This window comes from Oncorhynchus mykiss, chromosome 2, assembly GCF_057628025.1.
Source record: "Oncorhynchus mykiss isolate SJ-2025 chromosome 2, ASM5762802v1, whole genome shotgun sequence".
Lineage (NCBI taxonomy): Eukaryota > Metazoa > Chordata > Actinopteri > Salmoniformes > Salmonidae > Oncorhynchus > Oncorhynchus mykiss.
Genome location: NC_143023.1, coordinates 66,338,623 through 66,349,771, shown reverse-complemented (window position 1 = coordinate 66,349,771; position 11,149 = coordinate 66,338,623).

Below are 11,149 nucleotides of genomic sequence, written 5' to 3'. Positions count from 1 at the left end.
TGTACAGCAAATAGTTTACGGTGCAATATATTATAATAATACTATATATGCCATTGAGCAGAAGCTTTCATCCGAAGCGATTTACAGTCATGCGTGTATACATTTTATGTATGCATGGTCCAGGGAATCGAACCCACTGTCCTGGCGTTGCTTCTGGTGGAGCTGGGGAACAATAATATGTTAAGTGCGAGAAAGAAGGGGAAGAAAGGGGGTAGAAGAAAAAGGAGGAAGAAATTAGGAAAAAGATTTAAAAAATGCTATTGAGGCTTCTTCATAATATGTGTTTATTATTCATCATGATAAGCTGAAAAACAATGACAATTATGTTTTTGCTGTGTTTGAGGAAGTGGAAGAATGGACCTAAAGGTCCTCAGTTTAATATCCTGACTTGGCCAGAAATAACATTTCTAAACAACCACTATAGGCTCCAAAAGTGTCCTTTTTCACATTGGTGAATTTCAGATCACCTGAGTTAATGGAACGATTATGGTAGCATAATCATAACATATAGAAGTGTTGTTTTAATGAGATGAGTTTATTACTGTACTATACTCCCGTTACCTTGTTTATGCAATTAGTATCTTAAATTATCTGTTGCGGTTTCTTGTGGACTGCATATTTTCCTGATATACAGTGCATTTGGAAAGTATTCACACACCTTGACTTTTTCCACATTTTGTTATTTTACTGCCTAATTTTAGAATGGATAAAATAGTTTTTTTCACTCATCAATCTACACATAATACCCCATAACTACAAAGCATAAACAGGTTTTTAGAAATGTTTACAAATGATTTAAAAAATAATAATATCCCTTTTACGTAAGTCTTGAGTCTTCTTGGGTATGACGCTACAAGCTCAGCAGACCTGTATTTGGGGAGTTTCTCCCATTCTTTTCTGCAGATCCTCTCAAGATCTGGAACATCGCTGCACAGCTATTTTCAGGTCTCTCCAAAGATGTAAGATCGGGTTCAAGTCTAGGCTCTGGCTAGGCCACTCAAGGACATTCAGAGACTTGAACTGAAGCCACTCCTGAATTGTCTTGGCTGTGTGCTTAGTGTCGTTGTCCTGTTGGAAGGTGAACCTTCACCCCAGCCTGAGTGCTCTGGAGCAGGTTTTCATCAAGGATCTCTGTACTTTTCTCCGTTCATCTTTCCCTCGACCCTGACTAGTCTCCCAGTCCCTGCAGCTGAAAACATCCCACAGCATGATGCTACCACCACCATTCTTCGCCATAGGGATGGTGCCAAGTTTCCTCCAGATGTGATGCTTGGCATTCAGGCCAAAGAGTTCAGTCTTGGTTTCATCAGAATAGAGAAGATTGTTTTTCATGGTCTGAGAGTCCTTTAGGTGCCTTTTGTCAAACTCCAAGCGGAATGTCATGTGCCTTTTACTGAGGATTGGCTTCCGTCTGGCCACTCTACCATGAATGCCTGATTGGTGGAGTGATGCAAGTCTTCTGGAAGGTTCTCCCATCTCCACAGAGGAACCTTGGAGCTCTGTCAGAGTGACCATCGGGTTCTTGGTCACCTCCTTGACCAAGGCCCTTCTTCTCTAGGAAGAATTCTTGGTGGTTCCAAACTTCTCCCATTTAAGGCCACTGTGTTCATGGGGACCTTCAATGCTGCAGACATTTTTTGGTTTCCTTCCCCAGATCTGTGCCTCGACACTATCGTGTCTCAGAGCTCTATGGACAATTCCTTTGACCTCATGGCTTGGTTTTTACTCTGAAATGCACTGTCAACTGTGAGACCTTATATAGACAGGTGTGTGTCTTTCCAAATCATGTCCAGTTCACTTTTGAGAACTGTGTTTTCTCGCTAATTGATTGCATTTTGGAACATTAGTGCTGCACTTATAATGTGAAGAAATAGCCTAATAGTTTATCAACATGTTAAGCTAAACGTTCTGATCTGTTGCATCAGACTCATTGCGTTTAAAAGGTGGTTGTATTAATTTGAGATCTATTGCATCCCACAACTTTCCCAGAGTATGTTTGGAATATTTATTTCTCACACAGAAGGACAAGTTGACCAATAGAATAGGTAAACGTTTGTACTATAGGGGATGGTATACTGAACAAAAATATAAATGCAACATGTAACAATTTCAAAGAGTTACAGTTCATAGAAGGAAATCAGTCAATTGAAATCAAATTATTAGGCCCTAGTCTATGGATTTCACATGACTGGGCAGGGGTGCATCCATGGGTGGGCCTGGGAGGGCATAGGTCCACCCACTGGGAAGCCAGGCCCAGCAAATCAGAATGAGTTTTTCCTCACAAAAGGGCTTTATTACAGACATAAATACTCCTCAGTGTCATCAGCTGTCCGGGTGGCTGGTCTGTCCGCAGGTGAAGAAGCCGGATGTGGAGGTCCTGGCCTGGCGTGGTTACAAGTGGTTTGCGGTTGTGACATACTGCCAAATTTTCCAAAACGACGTTAGAGAAATTTAAATTAAATGATTTGGAAACAGCTCTGGTGGACATTCCTGCAGTCAAGCATGCCAATTGCATGCTCCCTCAAAACTTAAGACATCTGTGGCATTGTGTTGTGTGACAGAATTGCACATTTTAGAGTGGCCTTTTATTGTCCCAAGCACAAGATTCACCTATGTAATGATCATGCTGTTTAATCTGGCTGGCCAGAGCTACCTATATGGTCCGCTGGCCGAACAGACATATAGTTGAAGTCGGACATTTGCATAAACCTTAGCCAAATACATTTAAACTCAGTTTTTCACAATTCCTGATATTTAATCACCACTCCATTTTAAGAATGTGAAATGTCAGAATAATAGTAGAGAGAATGATTTATTTCAGCTTTTATTTCTTTCATCACATTCCCAGTGGATCAGAAGTTTACAAACATTCATTTAGCATTTGGTAGCATTGCCTTTAAATTGTTGAACTTGGGTCAAACGTTTTGGGTAGCCTTCTACAAGCTTCTGTCAATAAGTTGGGTGAATTTTGGCCCTTTCCTCCTGACAGAGCTGGTGTAACTGAGTCAGGTTTGTAGGCCTCCTTGCTCGCACATGCTTTTTCAGTTCTGTCCACACATTTTCTATGGGATTGAGGTCAGGGCTTTGTGATGGCCACTCTAATACCTTGATTTGTTGTCCTTAAGACATTTTGCCACAACACGAAGTATGCTTGGGGTCATTGTCCATTTGGAAGACCCATTTGCGACCAAGCTTTAACATCCTGACTGACATCTTGAGATGTTGCTTCAATATATCCACATAATATTCCTTCCTCATGAAGCTATCTATTTTGTGAAGTTCACCAGTCCCTCCTGCAGCAAAGCACCCCCACAACATGATGCCGCCACCCCCGTGCTTCACGGTTGGGATGGTGTTCTTCGGCTTGCAAGCCTCCCCCTTTTTCCTCCAAACATAACAATGGTCATTATGGCCAAACAGTTCTATTTTTGTTTCATCAGACCAGAGGACATTTATCCAAAAAGTACGATCTTTGTCCCCATGCTCAGTTGCAAACCGTAGTCTGGCTTTTACTATGGCGGTTTTGGAGCAGTGGCTTCTTCCTTGCTGAGCAGCCTTTCATATTATGTGGACCGGCTTTACTGTGGATATAGATACCCTTGTACCTGTTTCCTGCAGCATCTTCACAAGGTCCTTTGCTGTTGTTCTGGGATTGATTTGCACTTTTTGCACCAATGTAAGTTCATCTCTAGGAGACAGAACGCGTTTCCTTCCTGAGCGGTATGACGGCTGCGTGGTCCCACGGTGTTTATACTTGCGTCCTATTGTTTGTACAGATGAACGTGGTACCTTCAGGCGTTTGTAAATTGATCCCAAGGATGAACCCAACTTGTGGAGGTCTACAATTTTTTTTCTGAGGACTTGGCTGATTTATTTAGATTTTCCCATGACGCCAAGCAAAGAGGCACTGAGTTTGAAGGTAGACCTTGAAATACATCCACATGTAAACCTTCAATTGACTCAAATGAAGACAAACAGCCTATCAGAAGCTTCTAAAGCCATTACATAATTTTCTGGAATTTTCCAAGCTGTTTAAAGGCAAAGTCAACTTACACTTCTGACCCACTGGAATTGTGATACAGTGAATAATAAGTGAAATAATCTGTCTGTAAATAATTGTTGGAAAAATGGCTTGTGTCATGCACAAAGTAGATGTCCTAACCGACTTGCCAAAACTATAGTTTGTTAACAAGAAATTTGTGGAGTGGTTGAAAAACTAGTTTTAATGACTCCAACATAAGTGTATGTAAACTTCCGACTTCAACTGTAGCTATCTGGCCAGTCGGACCTTGTTATCTAGCTGGGCGGATGGACCTACAGTAGATATCTGGCAGATGTAGTGATCATAATATAATAGCCATATCTAGAAATATCGATGTTCCAAAGACTGGACCTAAAATTGTGTATAAACGATAATACAGGAGGTTTTGCAATGATTCCTACTAAAAATATTTGGTGATCTGATGTGTGTTATGAGGAATATCCGGACGCTGCAATTATGAAACTGCTTCTTCCAGTTTCTGATAAGCATGCGCCAATCAAGAAACTGACTGTTAGAACTGCCAAATCCCCATGGATAGATGATGAATTGAAAAACTGTATGGCTGAGAGAGGAGGCAAAGAGAATAGCAAATACTGGAAGTCTGACAACACAGCAGACTGGCAAACATGCAGTAAATTGAGAAATCACGTAACTAAACAAAAATAATTAGAAAATATACTATGGAACAAAGATAAATTATAGAAAGAATGATAGTAAAAAGCTCTGGAGTACTTGGGATAAAATTCTAGGCAAAAAGGCAAACTATTCTTCTTGAGGCAGATGGCTTGTTCATAAGAAAACCCTTTGATATTGTCAACCACTAATAATTTTTTTGTTGACAAGATTAGCAAACGTAGTTATGACATGCAAACAACAAAGGCCGTGCCTTCATATTCATGCATAATGGACCAACTAATGAAAGACAAGTACTGTAGTTGAGTTCCACAAGGTGGGTGTGGAAGAGGTGAAAACATTGTTGCCATCTATCTATAAATAAGGATAAACCACCTGGTACCAACAACCTGGATGGCAAATTGCAGAGGTTGGTAGCGGAATACATCGTGAGTCCAGCTTGCCACATCTTCAATTTAAGCCTAGAAGGCGGTGTGTGCCCTTAGACATGGAGGGAGGCAAAGGTCATTCAGGTACCCAAAAATAGCAGAGCACCCTTTAATGTTTCAAACAGCTGAGCAATCAGCCTGTTACAAGTGCTTAAAACCTTTTGTGACTAGGGGGCAGTATTTTCATTTTTGGAAAAATAACGTTCCCAAGGTAAACGGGATATTTTGTCAGGACAAGATGCTAGAATATGCATATAATTGACAGCGTATGATATACAACACTCTAAAGTTTCCAAAACTGTAAAAATATTATCTGTGAGTATAACAGAACTGATATTGCAGGCGAAAACCTGAGAAAAATCCATTCCGGAATTGACTCATCTTTTGAAAGCTCTGCGTTCCAATGCGTCCCTATTGAGCAGTGAATGGGCTATCAACCATATTACTTTTTCTCCGTATACCCCAAGGTGTCTACAGCATTGTGACGTAGTTTTACGCATTTATGTTGAAGAATACCCGTAAGCGGCTACATTGCGCAACTGGTCACCTGATGGCTCCCAGAGTGATTCTCGCGTAAAATACAGAGGTAGCCATTATTCCAATCGGTCCTACTGAAAAACCAATTGTCCCGGTGGATATATTATCAAATAGATATTTGAAAAACACCTTGAGGATTGATTATAAACAACGTTTGCCATGTTTCTGTTGATATTATGGAGCTAATTTGGAATATTTTTAGGCGTTTTCGTGACTGCAATTTCCGGGCGATTTCTCAGCCAAACGTGAAGAACAAACGGAGCTATTTCGCCTACAAAAATAATATTTTTGGAAAAAAGGAACATTGGCTATCTAACTGGGAGTCTCGTGAGTGAAAACATCCGAAGCTCATCAAAGGTAAACAATTTAATTTGATTGCTTTTCTGATTTCCGTGACCAAGTTACCTGCTGCTAGCTGGACAAAATGCTATGCTACGCTATCAATAAACTTACACAAATGCTTGTCTAGCTTTGGCTGTAAAGCATATTTTGAAAATATGAGATGACAGGGTGATTAACAAAAGGCTAAGCTGTGTCTCAATATATTTCACTTGCGATTTTCATGAATAGGAATATTTTCTAGGAATATTTATGTCCGTTGCATTATGCTAATTAGTGTCAGTCGATGATTACGCTCCCTCATGCGGGATGGGGAGTGGGGAGTCACTAGAGAGTCACAAACTTTTGGAAATCATTGTGTTTGATCATATTTTACAGAAAACAAATGAACAACAGACTTTCAGCGTGCTTATAGGGAACGGCACTAAACATGCTCGGCACTGTCACAAATGACTGATTGGCTGAAAGAAATTGATAGCAGATTGTGGGAGCTGTTTTGTTAGACTTCAGTGCAGCTTTTGATGTCATTGATCATAACCTATTGCTGAAAAAACTCTGGTGTTATGGATTTGCATCCTTTGCCTTACTATGGATTGAGAGTTACCTATTGAATAGAACACAAAGGGTTTTCTTTAATGAACGCCTCTCTCATGCAAATTCAGTTGAGTGTGGTTTCCTGCAGGGCAACTGGCTAGGACCATGATTGTTTTCTGTTTTTACAAATGACCTTCCACTGACCTTGAATAAAGCCTATGTGTCTGTGTACGCTGACGACTCAGCAATATACAGCTGTTGCCAAAAGTTTTGAGAATGACACAAATATGAATTTTCAAAGTCTGCTGCCTCAGTTTGTATGATGGCAATATACATATACTCCAGAATGTAAAGAGTGATCAGATGAATTGCAATTAATTGCAAAGTCCGTCTTTGCCAAGCAAATGTACTGGATCCTCCAGAAAACATTTCCACTGCATTTCAGCCCTGCCACAAAAGGACCAGCTGACATCATGTCAGTGATTCTCTTGTTAACACAGGTGTGAGTGTTGACGAGGACAAGGCTGGGGATTACTCTGTCATGCTGATTGAGTTCGAATAACAGACTGGAAGCTTCAAAAGGAGTGTGGTGCTTGGAATCATTGTTCTTCCTCTGTCAATCATGTTAACTGCAAGGAAACACGTGCCGTCATCATTGCTTTGCACAAAAAGGAATTCACAGGCAAGGATACTGCTGACAGTAAGATTGCACCTAAATCAACCATTAATCAAGAACTTCAAGGAGAGCAGTTCAATTGTTGTGAAGAAGGCTTCAGGGCGTCCAAGAAAGTCCAGCAAGCTCCAGGACCATCTCCGAAAGTTGATTCAGCTGCGGAATCGGGGCACCACCAGTACAAAGCTTGCTCAGAAATGGCAGCAGGCAGGTGTGAGTGCATCTGCACGCACAGTGAGGCAAAGACTTTTGGAGGATGCCCTGGTGTCAAGGGCAGCAATAAGCCACTTCTCTCGGGGAAAAACATCAGGGACAGACTGATATTCTGCAAAAGGTACAGGGATTGGACTGTTGAGGCCTTGGGTAAAGTCATTTTCCTGATGAATCCCCTTTCCAATTGTTTGGGGCATCCGGAAAAAAGCTTGTCCGGAGAAGACAAGGTGAGCGCTACCATCAGTCCTGTGTCATGCCAACAGTAAAGCATCCTGAGACCATTCATGTGTGGGGTTGCTTCTCAGCCAAGGGAGTGGGCTCACTCACAATTTTGCCTAAGAACACAGCGATGAATAAAGAATGGTACCAACACATCCTCCGAGATCAACTTCGCCCAAACATCCAGGAACAGTTTGGTGACGAACAATGCCTTTTCCACACGTTCTCATTTACAGCAACGACCTGGGGAATGGTTACAGGGGAGAGGAGGGGGGTGAATGAGCCAATTGTAAACTGGGGATTATTAGGTGACCGTGATGGTTTGAGGGCCAGATTGGGAATTTAGCCAGGACACTGGGGTTAACACCCCTACTCTTACAATAAGTGCCAGGGGATCTTTAATGACCTCAGAGAGTCAGGACACCCGTTTAACGTCCCATCCGAAAGATAGCACCCTACACAGGGTAGTGTCCCCAATCACTGCCCTGGGGCATTGGGATATTATTATATATTTATTTTATATTTAGACCAGAGGAAATAGTGCCTCTTACTGGCCCTCCAACACCACTTCCAGCAGCATCTGGTCTCCCATCCAGGGATTGACCAGGAACAACCCTGCTTAGCTTCAGAAGCAAGCCAGCAGTGGTATGCAGGGTGGTATGCTGCCAGCTAATAAAATAGATTTATTGGATTTAGATCCATCATTGAATAATGATGCTTTTGAGCAAGTCGAGGAGACTAAACTGCCGTGTGTAACACTAGATAGCAAGCTGTCATGGTCAAAACATATAGACGGGTTGCTAAAATGGTTAGAGATCTGTCCGTGATAAATCGTTGCTCTGCCTTCTCGACATCTCAATCGACCAGACAGGTCCTACAGGACCTAGTTTTGTCGCACCTGGACTACTGCGCAGCTGTGTGGTCATGTGCAACAAAGAAGGCCATAAGTAAATTGCAGTTGGTCCAGAACAAATCAGCACACTTAGATGTAGACGGAGGGAAAGTATCAGTAACAGGCATATCAGTCTCTCCTGGCTCAAAGTTGAGAGATTGACTGCAATCACTATTGGTCTTGGTGTAAGGTATTGATGTGTTGAAGGTACCAAACTGTCTGTTCAAGCAGTTGGCACACAGTTCGGACATTCATCGGTAAAACACAAGACATGCAACCAGAGGTAATTTCACAGCCCCCGGGTCCAGAACAAAGGCAAGGAAACTCACAGCATTAAATAAAGCCATGACTACATGTAACTCTCTGCCACCCCAGGTAACTCAAGCTAGCAATAAAACAAGTAAAAAAATACAAGATAAAAGATCATCTTACTGCACAAATGGGACTGTGAAGATATATTGTACTTATATTGTATTGTACACTGTACTATATATTATACCTAGATAGTGTATGTACTGATATATAGGCTATATGTGGCATTTGGAATGTATGTATTTAAGTCATTGGCTGGCAAACCTACTTATCTGACCTAGCTATGCTCTCTGCTGTCTTCTGAAGCCCACGATCAGCTCCTTCATTTTCTTGACGTTTAGGTTATTTTCCTGGCATCACGTCAGGGCCCTCATCTCCTCCCTGTAGGCTGTCTCATTGTTGTTGGTAATCAGGCCTACCACTGTTGTTGTCTGCAAACTTGATGATCGAGTTAGAGGCATGCGTGGCCACGCAGTCATGGGTGAACAGGGAATACAGCAGGGGGCTGACCACACACCCTTGTGGGACCCCCTTGGCTCAGCATAGTGGAGGTGTTGTTGCCTACCTTCACCACCTGAGGTCGGCCCGTCAGGAAGTCCGGGACCCAGTTGCACAAGGTGCGATTCTGACACAGGGCCAATAGCGGAGCATGGTTAAAATCAGTAGGGAAGCCAAGCCAGAAAAAACACCATGATATATAGGCCTAAGGCCAAGACAATAAGACACAGTTGCAGAATAAATTCAACCACACCTATGTTTCATTACAAAACCGGAGAGCAACAGCTGTCCGGGGAAGTCCACAAACCATATTGCATGTAACAAACAGTTACATGACCTACAGCATGGTCAAGCAAGTTAAAATTTCCAACATTTTCAAACTACTAAACAAATATTGATTTAGAACCATGGATTGTTACTGTCGTAACTTTAAGTCGTAAAGAAAACAGGCGCTGCCTCCAGTTTTGTAGCACAATTTCAACATAATCTAATCACCTATGCTTAGTCTTATACAATGACAATTCAAAAATATCCAAAGCTAATCTAAATATGGTATGGCTGTCCATGGTACTGATTTATGTGTGTGTGTGCATGCAATTAGAAAAAAACATGTTGACTCACTACTTGTAGAAAGGCCAATGCCATCCTACTATTTCATGTTGCCTAAATGGTCTATGACCCTGTCATACACACTTAATTTTTGTTGTCCTAGGCTACCTTGCTAAAATGCTTCCTTTCATGGGCAACGATGCGCCAGCTAGTTAACATTAGCCGTTACTCCATCTAGCTATGTTGAACTTCCATCCTCTCAGGCCTATGACAATGTATGGTTGGATCCGAATCACCGTTATAAATCATTGGCCAGCATGGAGAATGGAGTAAAACCACAAGTCCAAATCCCTATCTCTATCCATGGCATATTTAGGAAAGGGACGATTTTAGCTAGCTAGGTAGCCACCCGGAGGACAACGACACAACAATTCAAGTTCTGTCAATAACGTTTGACTTCTAATGTGATGTGATGTGATTGGTGTGAAGCCAAATGCAAACTGGCTTCCCTTTAAGCTTTTTTCTGGGTGTGCCAGAACCTTTCACAACTGAGCACACTCGCTTTAGCTCAACGCTGATTGGCTATTATTTTATTTTTGAAATTATCAAGGGAGGCTAAATGCTCACTGGCTTTCCTTGCATTCAATGCTACAGGTGGCAACAATGTCATACTCTTTTTGACCAGACAGCACAGATGGGCTACACACAGACACTGAGGGGCGCTGTTTAGTTTGCTTGGATGCTTTCTCCGGTGAGATACCATGCGCCTCTTGCGAATTGAAGGAAATGTATGAAACACAGAGTGACAAAATATACGTTTTCTTTCTTTATAATTTTTTGGGGGAAGTCTGGCTTCCCTTAGCATCCATGAATACACACCACTGCCCAGGGCCCCAATCTTAGTGATGAGGTTTGGAGGGCACTATGGTGTTGACGGCTGAGCTTTAGTCGATGGAAAGCATTCTTACATAGGTATTCCTCTTGTCCAGATGGGATAGGGCAGTGTGCAGTGCAATGGCGATTGCATCATCATGTATATCACTTGCTTCCATTGTCATTGTCTCCTGTTAGTATCAGCAGTTAGTTTCTGTTTGAAATGGGAAGGCATGGGCACAGCTGTTTCACAGTAATACTGTTAGCAGACTAACATGGCTGGCTGGATAACCCAATTAGTGTTCTAGCAGTAGAATGACATTCTAACCAAAATCAGATTCAGGTCAAAAACAATTAACCAAGGCTCTGAAAAAAAATGTGATTTCTTACCATCACAATCAACCCAC